The sequence below is a fragment of the Fistularia commersonii genome, chromosome 13 (genome assembly GCF_037954325.1).
Source record: "Fistularia commersonii isolate RoL2024-O1a breed Wild chromosome 13, RoL_Fcom_v1.0, whole genome shotgun sequence".
Lineage (NCBI taxonomy): Eukaryota > Metazoa > Chordata > Actinopteri > Syngnathiformes > Fistulariidae > Fistularia > Fistularia commersonii.
The window spans coordinates 10,944,778-10,958,315 of NC_141296.1; the positions used below are offsets into that span (position 1 = coordinate 10,944,778).

Here is a 13,538-nt window from a genome sequence, read left to right on the forward strand (position 1 = left end):
CTGATTTGATAAATTTATCAGTGCGCCAAAGTAATCCGTAACTTTAATTTTCTTGTGGAAGGTGTCATATAAAAAGTCAGGTTAACAGAGCCACTTAACACTGTTGGGATCCAAAGATGGCGGGTTCCCATTCTTAGATGTTGTCCTGCGCCAGCCTCCATCTCCAGTGTGCTCAATCTTGACGAACTCCTGGTGTCTGGCCACCGGCAGCTGCCGAGGTCTGGTGAAGGAGTTGCACTCCCCTGTGCTCATTCAGGACGTCAGGGAACGGTGGAGCTGTCACTCAGTAGCAACCATGGACTGAGATTCCCAGTGAACTCTGGCGAGCAGAAGAGCCTCCTCCCCCACAACATGAGCAGACACTCAAGTTAGAGGCAGTGGCCCGCTACTGAGCGCCGCTAACGGGTCCTCTATCTAGCAACCTTCAGTTCACAGTCGGTGTCTGTTTGTTTCGGCGGATGCCATTTTGAGTGGGACTTCACTGACTTGACTTGGTGCTGGGTGACCTTGCTTTCATGTTAGTCTTTCTTGACGAGTCAGTGATTGACTTCCCCGGTCGTCGCATTTCACAGCAAGGCATAATTTTGTTGCCTGTGAAGGTGCAGGTGGTGACTGATTTTCCCTGCCTAGCCTTATTCAGGGCATTGCAGCAGTTTTTGAATTTCTACAACCATTGCCACCCTTTAGCCACTTTACGGGGCTTTATGGTCCAGACGGGGGAGCGATTCAGTTGACCAGACTCCGGAATAGGCTCAGGCTTTAGACGAGGCTAATGCAGCCCCTCTTGCCCACACGGGGCTTCTATAGCATCGACGACCAATGCGTCTGACATTGCTGTTGGGGCCGTGGTTGATCAGCAGGTAGTGAATGCATGGTGGCAACCTCTTGCGTTCTTCTAGCCACAAACTCCGGGATAGCAAACGCAAATAAAGCGTTTTTGACAGGGAGTTGTTGGCCCTGCATCTGGTGACGCTTCATTTCCGATTTCTTCTGGAAATTCACGGTGTATGTGGATCAACAGCCCTTAACTTTCGCCATGTCCAAAGTGGCTGAGCTGTGGTCCACCTTTGGATGTGGCAGATATATCTATTTATGTATTTGTTGCTGTTGTTGTTCTGAAATGGAACTATGAAAATGCAGTAAAGTTGAGATCTTCAAATTTAAAAACAGATTGAAGATTAAGTGAAAATGAACATATCAGAGAGCCAGTTGTTTGTCGGATTTTTAAATTCTGGTCTTGTTTTTCCTTCAATTTCCTTCGGGATTAATAAAGTTGTTCTCATCTCATCATCATCTCATTGTTCTCAGTGAAATTTATGTGTACCTCTTAACAAATTACAAAGCTATCAGATTGTATTTAATTCTTTAATATATTGTTTCCTGTGGCAAAGCAAAATTTACCGGGAGAAGAAGAAGATGGGCTTTGGAAAGAAAGTGTTATAATTCTCTCATTGGATGCTGTTGTATGAGAGGCAGAGAGCAGACTGGACGGAACGCCAGTCGATTGAGAGAGAGAAAGACAACTAATCACATCCTCATTCACACATCTGGGCACTTTTTCCAATTTATTCCAATTAACCTCCTGCATGTTTTTGGACTGCGGGAGGAAACCCGAGAACCCAGAGGAAACCCAAGCAGACATGGGGAGAACATACAAGCTCCAACTAGAAAGGCCCCCTGTGGGAATTGTACCAGGGAATCCTCTGTGCAGTGAGGTGGAAGTACTAAAAACTGCGCCATCGTGCCGCCCCAAGTATCAAAACTTGTACCAGAAAAGATCTGTTTAAGGACTGTGTGAAAAGGCACATACTTTAGTCAGTGATGGTGGATGATAAAAGATAGCCAGTCTTATAATGAAATAATAGCTGTATGTATTGTACTTGAAGCTGTTGTTCATTCTCATACTGAGACATTTGCGACCCTGAAATGGCTAAGGCGGATTAAAGAATAACGTTGTGATATATAACACATTGTGACAATAACATTGTGAGCAGTAAACACAACTATGTCAGAGTAAACCAAGAGAGAGCTTATTTTTCATCTATGAAGAGTTTGCACAATAACGAACAAACAAAAAAAATAAATAAAATAAATCCAAAACGAACACATTCATCTTGATAAGAATACCATGAATGTATTTTACTTACCACTTCGAAAAAAACCCATCCTCCCAGCCATGGTCCATTCTTCCTTTTGATTCTTTTTCTGCAGTGTTCTTAATTGTCAGGCTTTCATCTACAGGGTGACACAATCAAAGAAAGGAGAGAGCATAAATTAAGGAAAAAAAGAATAATTACCCACAAAGAATCAATATAAAATAATTGCTTAAAAATATCTTGACAATACAGATAGACAATATCAACTAGCTTTTGTCCCTTGTTGTTTCAAATTGTATATTCAAAATCGGAAAAAGAATTTCTGTCAATCTGGAAACAAATAGATGTCAGTCCACAGAAATATCTTACTTAAAATATACTTTAAGATTGTAAAATTATGCCAGTTCCATTAAAACAGTGCAACCTGTGCAATGTACCAAGGCACCTGCCATTTACATTTCCTATTTTAATAAGCCCTCTCATCCAGACTGCAGGAAGAGACGGGGGTTGAGGGGGGGTGATTATGCAAACGGTGTGCTAGTGCCGTGAGTTGGTAATGGAATGTTAAGAGAGACCTACAGCAGGGAGATATTTACTTCCTCCAAATCCAAAGGCAGGAAATGTTTGACTCAGGTTACTCTTGTTAAAATTACTCATGACAATCTGTAATATTAGTGCACGATCATGAGTTCAAGGACAATAGCTGTCCAGTTTTGATCATTCATCTACTGGAACCCCTCATTAATTCTGGACCGAGTTCACAATGACTGAAGAATATTTATGGGCTCTGAATTTTCAGAATTCATTTCCTCCTATTCTGCCTGTCCTATTAATTCTTTTTTTTATGTATCAGTCTTTAGATATTTCATCTCATAGCACCTTGAACCCACCTCTAAACACATTTCAAGCACCTGGGTTTGATGAAAATGGCAGATACAAAATTCCACAATTACCTTAATTGTTGATTATTCTGGGTACTACTGTCTCTCTGCAATAGGGTGTTATACTGTTTTAAAGGTGCTGTTAAATTACAAAACAAGTGGCAATCCCATTTCCGGAACAATTTCATTATGCCTACTGGCAGCAATTGAGGATACAGGATCTTGCTAAAAAAAAAAAATCAACAATATAATTAGGACGTTAACTGTAAACTTATAGTGTGTTACCAACATAAGATATTAACATGGTTTGCCCAATGCCACCAAAAAGGGATACAGATGTAAGTGAAAAGTAAATAAATGAATATATAAATTGATACAACATAACACTAAAGACTACTGTGAATCACATTATCCGTTGCCTCTCTGTGGGATGTCTTATATAAGAATTAAATGTCCCCAGCTCTACGAAACGCTTATGGCAATGAATTTCAACTCTAACCAAAGGGATGGGGAGTCACCCAAACCTCATCTTGAACTCAAGGCTCTGCAGTACTAAACCTTCAAACTTGCAGCAGTTCTTAAGTGGCTAGTTGTAATGATGGTCAGAGCACAGACTTGTCTTAAGTGAAAGCACTCTGTCAAGAAAAGATGTAATACCTTTTACTGACATTCTGTCATATATTTCACTATGAATAATTGTAACTGATTCTGCTGTCGACCATAGGTCTCGCCTTGATTCATAAGAGTGCATTAACACATAATTTGTCACCTGGATTCAAGATGCCTATCAATCTTTACAATAGTTGCATGTCTTTATTACATGATGCTAAGGTTTCTAAATATCTTTAGTATTCTGGATGCTGTTAAATATTACATCTTCATCAGCATTCCATCTAAGTTACCACCGTTCAACATTGATACCTCTTTTGGAGATTAGTATTGGTGCTTATTTTCCTTTCACCCAGTTAATTACACAAATAACGATATATTGAATTAGGTATGTATCTACGGTTGTACATACTATGCGTATCTTTGTATGCATTTATCTATTTATGATACGGTATTATATTGGTTAGTTAAATATCTTATCTGCTATATCCCGATTGCAGATAAATCGGTGCAATATAACAGTTGATTTTACGATTAAATGTGGAAGTGGTTAGCACTTCTGCCTCACAGCATGAAAGGACCCTGTATGCCCTGCATATCTGATGGTAGCTGGTATAGGCTCCAGCATCCCCCGTGACCCTAAGTAGGATAAGCGGTAGATAATAGATGGATTGATGTGGTAATGAAAAACTTTGCAAAGTCACTGTCTGCATTTGAATCAATAAATTACTTGCTGAATCTGATGTCTTTTGGTTCGACTCAGTGTAATTAATGCATTTTAAGATCCTCTCTTATAGTAAAAATGAAAAAAATTAAATGCACTTCAACTTGGCAATGTTATCCCATAGACTAGCAGCAACGGGGTAACTCTGCTCCAAAGAAGATATCAGTATTGCAGCATAACCACAAGGCAAGCAAAAAAAATACACTTTGGCCTTTCCTTGATGCACAACAGGGGCCTAAAGCACTGCATTTCAGTTGCAAAAGTATTTTGAGTGCAATGCAAACAAAGGCTTGGCCAATTAGAAGATGAAGCATGCTGTGTTTGTTTATTCAATGTTGAACGTCCTAACCTACCTGATGTAATTGGAGACAATATCATAATGATACAGTGAAAAGTAGGAAGGAAAAGTGCAGATGAATCAATACTGCAATTTAAACAAAAGGCAGATGATAAAGGCCAACACATAATAGAATGCAAAAAATGCAATCTAAGGTAAAATATATCGGCCACCACTTAAAGATCCAACAGGCAAGCAGCATAATGGACATGCAATGTCACAAATGTCAATGATGGCAGTAAAAACAAATGGCATAAATGGAAAGTATACAAGCTGATCATCATGTTTATCTTGGTAAAAAAGGGGATTCTGTCTTCCCCTGTCTTCTTGGACTGTTGTTTCTTTCTGACTATTTCATGTATGTTTGCAATTCGCAAGTAATGACTTGGTATTGACCACTGATGTCAAATTACAGTCTATATCTCACATACAGTATCTTTGGTAAGAGTCCTTGATCAGTTTAATTTATCTAATATCCAACAAAACGTTCAACAGACGAGTATCGAAATGATTGAGAACATAAGTATTTTGAAAACATTAACTATCCCAAGAGAAAATCAGAGTCATTGATGTATATTTTTTACATGAGTGCCTATATACCCAATACTATTGACATTTTGATTTTTTAATGGTGAACAAACTTCCAATTTTCTTGTACAGCATTTCAAATTTTCTCTAATAACAACACTATTTACAAATATTTCTATTTGTACACGATGTGAGGATGTGCTTATCTGCTCATTGTAATGTTCATAGCAAAGTTAATTTTGACTGTAGATGCCATCTCACAAAGTGGAACCACTCTGACTGGCCTATTCTGCACAGGATTCCGTGAGACCACTGAGAGTAAGAAGAAAATACTAAGCTAATGTATTTGTAGTGAATGAAATTACACCACTGGCTTTTTCCCAATCCATTTTTGTTCAGCTGGATCAGTGGCCCACCTTGCCATGGTGAGATGGAGCAAAACGCCCTGACACATGTAGCGTGTCTACTTTAATTACACCAGAAAGCACTCTGCGTCCCTGCTGGGAAACACACCAAGCAGCAGGTTTAGAAGGATAACTACTACTACTACTACTACTACTACTACCAACAACAATCATAATTGGATCTGTTAATCACAGCAATAATATTTTGAGTGATAAGTTGAGATTTTAGTTATTGGTTCATGCATTATGCAGTTTTAGAATGTCATGCGCTGACCAACTTAGACTGACGATAATGATAATTAAAAAAAGTAGATGTCTTAGCCCTTCTCGTTTTTTTTTTTTTAGTGATTCATTTTGATATTCTAAATATGGCATGGATTAACTGAAAGATTTGTACATGTAATAAGGGTTTTATTGAAAAAATGATCTTCAATCGAATCCCTTCAACTACTTAGTTTCTTCAAAGGGGAAAGTATTATGTTTGTTAAACTCACTGCCTGTTTGTAGTTAGTTTGTTTGTGCTACAAAGATACATTTTAAAAGACCTAAATGGCAGGGGAATAATTGGATGAATGAAACAAGAACAACAACAACAGTAAAAATAAATGCATAACAGTAAGAACAATAGTAACCGACAACCTTGTTATTAATAATAATATGATAATATGATTTACATTATTAGCCATAATCATAATAATCATCATGATATAAAAACAGAATAGCGTCTGAAGAGGACAATGTCCTGCTGTGATAAATCCTGCAAGATATCCTGTTCTGAGGTATTTCCCATATGATATTGTTTCATACTTTTTTTACATTCCTCTGGGGTGAATATGTTTCATAATCTCTTGCACTTCTTTTGGCATATTGTGTGGAACAAATTTACTGATCACTGATTAGTTATGTCCCAATGCCTCATGCATCACGTTGTGATTAGAGGTGATATGAATGTCTTCAAAACATAATTATTTTTATACTAAACCGAAATTAAATCGATTAATTACACCCAGTACATATGCACCAAGTTCATATCAAAGGGCGCCGTGGCTCAGGGGGTTTGAGAGTTCATCCTTGGAACCGAGCATTCCAGTTTCAATTCCCGCGCTCCTCCAAGCCAGTCGAAGTGTTGTTGAGCAAGACACTGAACCCCTAACTGCTCCCCTGGCGCTGTTCCTCCGCTGCCTTCCACTCATCCTTCATCCATGATGGGTTAAATGCAAACATTTTGCTGATGTTGTGCTCTATGAATGTGACCGTAAAGGTATTTCTTCTATGATCTTAGATAGAGTATGTTCAAATGTCATCTAATCGTAAATGCAAACTGGAAAATTGCCAGATGGAAAGTAAAATTCACACAGTGTGTTGGGATACAAATGTAAAGAAACACAGATATGTTCTTTTGAGTCGGTGGCAGTTAGTTGAGTCTAACCCAAGTGATCAAATAATCATCATTTTGACAAGCAGAAGTCATGCAAAACAGCACCCACTTGCAAAAAAATGCACACAGTGCCTTTGTATAAGTATTTTAAACTGAGTTAAAAATAGACTTCCAAGTATACAGGAGCCGAGGCACCTCCACCCCCAAGGGGAAGCTGTCTACATTTGTTCCACCCTCGAGCTACTGTATAGCATTTCCACAATCTTCTGCTGAGCAATTGTCATCATTTGAGCTCCCCTTTTTCTTAAAATTGTTGTGAAATGATAAACTTTATCCTCAATCAGTGGCTTTCCTCCCGTTCACACAGCATTATTTGGCTGATAAAATGATAGAGGGTATAAATACGGGCTTTTATGAAGAACCAATCATTCGACACAAGCCAAGTGACAGTTTGGCAGCATTGTCCGCCACGGCTCTCTCACTGCTTTCCCCTTGAGCTATCTATGGTGGTGACTGTGAAATATGGACAGCAGCAAATTGAGATTCATCAGGCACGCCTTCCTTGCTCAGTGAAATCTATATTCAATTTTGGAGCATCTGTCATTGCAATGGCAGGCTGAGGCATGCTGGGAGAATCCCTTAAGTGTTCAGAAAATGTATATAGTGGAAAAATGGTCTGTCTTTTCCTCTCTGAAACGACGTCTATTTCGTATCTTCATATAAATCCACATGAGGCAATTACTTCACTTACAGCCAATGTTTTCATTTCTCCTAGAGAATATGCATGTAGACAACATAAAACAATTATTTTGGAACATAATGATGTATATGAATTTTGGCAAATTTGCCATAACAGGATGTATTTTATACATGACAATAGGCCCATTCCCAAAAAGAATTTGCAATTACTAGACTTCAGATCATAAGTATTTAGTAAAAGTCTGATGACCACAGGTAAAATCAAGTGTCCACAGTGCTGGCCTGAGAGGTCATGAATGATCTACAGGGATGATGATAGATAGCTCAACCTTTACTCCTACTTAACCTTTTTTATAACAAGTGTACAATTCAAATCCATTATGTTGTTTCACCTGTGAATTTGAGGTCTCTTAGAAAAAGCAACGGAGAAGATACGATCATGAAGCTCTGCCACTATGGCAACAGCCACACTCAGTGATTTCTTTTGTAATGCTTATGACTGGATGGTTAAGGGGAGGCAAATGACTAATTATCTACAGAGAAGAGAAGCAGAGGGGTCAAAGGTTTATCCGCTAAGTACATCACTGCTCTCTTTGGAGTGGGTCATAATTACATGGATGGGAATTATGATTCTAAACAATTAGCACTGATTCAATATCTAATAGTGGGCATATTGGTGGAGGTTATATAAATGCAAGTTTTATGTGCTGTTACTGGTTTTGATTTTAACAGCTATGTGGCAATCACATGCAAACTGATAAATCTGATCAATCCTATTCCAACTCGTGATAAATATTAGATTGCTTTTTATTTATCAGTTCCACTCAGAATGTTTGGCCCTTTCTTTATTACTATTTCATAAGTATTCATTTAATTATTTTTCTAATTTATTTTTAGCCCTGTTCATTTTAAAGAAATTCCATTTGAAGAAGACTACTCCAGTGTATGATCAGCTGTCATCTGAAACATTGTCCTTTTTATTTATGAATGTATATATAGAAAGAGAGAGAGCGAGAGATTGTTTAGAAGTTGGAATTCTTGAAGCATCAAAATAGATATATATACTTGAGTGCGTATCACCGCAGACTCAAGATATTTTTCTATCACATTAACTTAATTGTGGCATATCTGTTGGCAATACCAATAAATCCAAATAGCCATTTAAAATAATATTATAGACAAGTTTATGTCAAACAAGGCATTTCAGGTTGTGAGGTCGTCCATCTTGTGTTGTTTAAATGTGAAATGGCTTCTGTCTTAAAGACTTGTTGTCAGTCTGTCACCCAGCCTCAGAGGTTGCGTAATGGCACCAGTGAAGCTCTTTATTAGTCCATGGTGAACAATGAGCCATGTCAAGTGACAGACGGAACCCCCCCCTTGCTTCCAAACAGTGTAATCCAAGGAGTCAACAATCAATAGAAATGCTTCATTTGGTTTATGTGTACCACTTGACACCTTCTTGGAGAAATAGATTTTACCTTCCTCCCTGTTATTTTTAGAAGGCAAGTGAGTGCACGCAAATATTTTTTTTTTCTATAAATGTAATTATTATTTTTCTTTTTCCAGGAGTGATTTGGGAAAAAAAAAATCTGGCGGAGACAAAGTAGTAGTGTATTGGCAGGAGAAGTAAGTGGCATCCCTTTCAAATGGAAATGTCATTTTTTTAGGGGGGGCGGCTATATTATATTGGTACAAAATCCAAAAAGTGAAATGATGATGATGATTATTATTATTGTTGTTTCGTTTTCCTTTTTTCAGTATTTTAATACTACGCAGATATGTAGTTTAAGGACTTTAATTACATTTTATCAGCCGAAAGCCAGCCCAGGAATGACAGATCAGATGTTGCTGTGATTTTTATTTATTTATTTATTTTTTCCCTTCAGGGAACAGCTTATTTAAAAATGTCAAAACAGCAAAAATAAAATTCTTATCATTTCCAAGCAATGTCACAACACACAATCTTCAGAAACACCTTGTATTTCCTGTCACTCATCTCACCATCAAAAGACCACCGGGTTCTTAAGGTACAGGTGTGGGATGGAGGAGATTGAGTGTAAAATGACTGCACAAAAGAACAAAACAACAAAACTATGTGTTGATAACCTCCTATTGATCACAAATTTGATTACTAGTAAAATGTGTCCTAACCTGAATCTATATAATCCTGTGGAGATTCGTGAAGGTAGGTTGTCATGGGTGTGCATTATTTAACTATTGGTCAGTAAACTGCCTCAACATGAGTGTGTATGTGTGTGTGTGTGTGTGTGCATGTTTTCTGTTCGCTTGAAGGCACTGGGTGGTTAAAGAAACAATTCTACAGCAATTATCCTTTCTACCACAGGGCTTTTTCTTTAGTGCCTTTGCAATTCAGCAGATTAAGAATATGTTCCCTCATTCAGTATTCATGATGTATCATCTAAAGCTGACGGTATTTTTGTTATAAGTTATTTATTTCCTGAGTGACTGTGAGGCTAAAGCAATCTATAAGCTCTGGTTATCGGTTGTTGATCTTTTTGTAATTTATGCACCCCTTAAATAAATACCTAAATAGGCAAATCAAATCCAAAGATGTCATTTGTCTGTTCAAACAACTGCTAGCTTTCTTGAATAGGCTTAGCTAACCACAAATATGGTGAATGGGAATGACCTTTAAGTAAGTTGCTTTGGTCTTTATCTGCCTCAAACCATTTAATTGAATTTAACCTGATAAAATAAACAAACAGAAAATACAGCAATTGAATTAGCCCTCAATGACACAAGCATTTTGTCTCACTTTTTCCTGTGCTTTATTTGCTTTTGTGAGACGAGTGCAGTCCCCAGGTGGGAGGGAACAAAAAAAAAGTTTAAAATGAAGCCAAAGATACTGGAGACTGGCCCTGCTCAGGGGCTTTTTTGACACTAGAGCTGGGTATTTTGTTATAACATAGCAGGTGCATGCCAGCTTGGTATCTTAAGAAAGAAAATGAATATCATACATACCTATTTCACATTCTTTTTACAATACATTTTCTGTTTGCATCAAAAAAAAACACAGAAATACAGAAGTACATTCACACACATGCACTAGGTCCCTTCATTGAGATCAATTTTAACCTATTTTTGCACCCTCCAAACAACCCCGAAAAGATCCACCACCAGAACCATCCCCCGGTAACGTCCACGAACCTCAGGCCATGTGATCCAACAGATTTCCCTCCTCTGTTTTACATTCTGAGACGTTTGGCTTCACCTTCTCAGAGTCTAATTCAGGTAAATCCCTAAAAGTTGCACCGTTGTCCCCACATAACGACACCCCAGTAGCATAACAACCGGCTTCGATTTAGCTTCTGCCTATCAATTCTCCAGTTTGCATGACAAGCCATCATAATCGAGACCCGCCCACAGGCCATTAGAACTGAAGAAGCCTCTCAGATGAGGGGTGGATTGTCTTCAGGTGAACAAATTCAAGTCCAGTCGCAGTGAAAAGAGGATTTTAACAAAAATACAACAACGAGATGGCAGGGGACAACACAAAAAAAACATAAATAAAAACATGTCACCGCATTACCTCACATAAAAGTTTTGGTTTTATCAGACAGATGGTGTTCTAATAAGCTTAGCACTGGTTAAATAAGCATACCATTTAAAGATATGTCTCTATGTGAAACATAATGAGATTACAACTTTATTCTTTTCCGCTTAGTTGAAATAAGATACCAGAATGGTAGGATCGGCGCGAAGAGTAGTTTCCATCCAGGCTCATTGTATTGCCAGAAGTCTGGCAGCTGGTTAATTTGCACAGCTTTCACTTAAGCACTAAGTGCACTAGAGATGTTTCACTCCCCATGAATGTACATGTGTGTGTGCTGATATATGTGAATAAAAGAACAGGAGCAATAAACAGCTCAGTGAAATTTTTGGCATGTGCTACTTGACAATTTAAAAACAAGCAGTCTGCAAGCATTGAAACATTGTACTTGGGAACACTGATAAAAATGCTGTCTATGGTAATCTGTTCCAAACAGGTCAAAGGGTTCATGGCATGCTCATAGATGATGGTTTTTTTTTTTTTGATAAATTGGAAATTCAGCCAAGTGCGGAACCGTACACTGGGAGCAAAACATTTTCATTTATTATCTATGCAGTCCTTCTAGAAATGCATGTGAAAAATAATTTACAAATATACCCCGTGCAGAAACAACCCTGCTTCTTGAGGACATTTGTCAAGGGACAGAGTCTGTTTCTCACAATCAATTATTACTCATCAATCTTAGATGAATTCAATGGAAATACTGAAGCAGGTCGCCCATATATAGTGACTCATTTTTATATAGTCACTCTGAAAAAAAATGCTTTGTATCATTTGAATTATTTCAAAGACTTTACTTCTTTGCACAGTATCTAGATTTGAACTGATAACATTTGCAATTTGCACAGGTATTTTATTATTTATTCATTTATTTTTTACTTTCTTTTTACTTATCTATTTAAAACTTCCAGGAATACCAGGTGCCGTGTTCTAAGGAGAAGACAATTCTACTTTTTTTAACACAGTAAATACCAAAACAAGAATATCACAAATCACCCATTGAAATATTCTTTGTTTAAAAAAAAAAGCGAGACTTTTTTTTCTAAGAAGCATAAAACATTATTTGGCTTAGCTGATGAGAAGAAATTCCTTCAGAAATTCCTTCAGAAAAAAGTATTGATTTAAGTGTAGTCCAATTTCCTCAGTAATATGTTTAAAATAAAGCTTTTGCAAATCTAGAGTCTTATGTTTGATTTTCAAACTTTGAAAATGCAAACAAAGCACAAAAACTGCCAGTGTACCTTTTTGCGCACACACACGCACGCATGCACACCAGATCACATGAGTATTCTGGTACTTTGGAAGCTAAAGGCAACTCACATGTGAAGGTAAGATACTTCTTGCAGGATTTGTAACCATTTCTTTGCAAGACTTAGTCATTGAACCTGAACTGTCACCGATTGGCTAAATTATCCTTTGAGCAGTAACATTCATACCATCAAACGGACGATAGTGCTGATTTCAGGTTTTGAGAAGATTTGATTTCTTCACACACTACATTCAAGGAGAATCGATCGGTTAACTAGTAATCTAACAGGATGGGAGTTGTTAGAGATCCTAGCATACAGTGTTATAATTGTATTTTGAGTATCGGGTGTCCCCTTGCACTTTTCTTGAGACCTGGTAATGCTAGTGTCTGGGCAACGTGCACAAATTAAATGTGGAGACAGAAAAATGCATTATTGATTAGGGTGATGCCAAACAGTCTCTCCCACAGTGTAGTATCAGGTTTTGGTGCAGGGTAATTAATCCACTGGCTTGTTCAAAAGCAAAGGAACTGATCTGCAAACCCCACCCCTCTCTTTGTTCAGCTGTCTTCTTGATTCAAAAATGAGAAAAAAAAAAATAGCTTGCTGGTTTGTAGGCAAAACTGGTTATAGGCACCACTTGGAGAGCTAGAGAAAAGGGAAACGCACACACCCGTAAAAGCTTCGACAGACACAGACACACACAGACAGGCAGACTCCCACATGCACATATGAGCATACGCAGAGAATGCAAGAGAAGTAACGGACAGAATAAAAAAAAACAACACTGGGTTTTTTTCCTCTTAAAATTGAGAGCATTGAAACACCAGGTGCTTTAATTTCTATAAGCTAAAACCGCTAAAACGTTAATTTTCACTTTGATATAATTAAGAATGCGTGCAAATGTGAAAAGATTAAGTTGTGTTGACAAACGGATACCAGAAGCCTCCTTATAATTAATTGGAATTTGTAATTAACTTCCTTCAACGGGCAAGTTGCTGCCGCTGGCTGGTTGAAACCAACTACTGACCTCAACATGATAGTGAACACCAGGTGACAATATT

At 37.8% G+C, this 13,538-nt stretch overlaps 1 protein-coding gene across 2 annotated transcripts in view; it reads right to left on the bottom strand.

Moving 5' to 3' along the window:
- The window catches only part of lingo2 (leucine rich repeat and Ig domain containing 2), a 157,946-nt gene that overhangs the window by 71,507 nt on the left and 72,901 nt on the right, over positions 1 to 13,538 (bottom strand). For both annotated transcript variants that reach the window (XM_086157981.1, XM_086157982.1), the window contains one exon: positions 2,148 to 2,235. The gene's annotated coding sequence lies outside the window, so the exon portion shown is untranslated. The remainder of the gene's footprint in view (positions 1 to 2,147; positions 2,236 to 13,538) is intronic.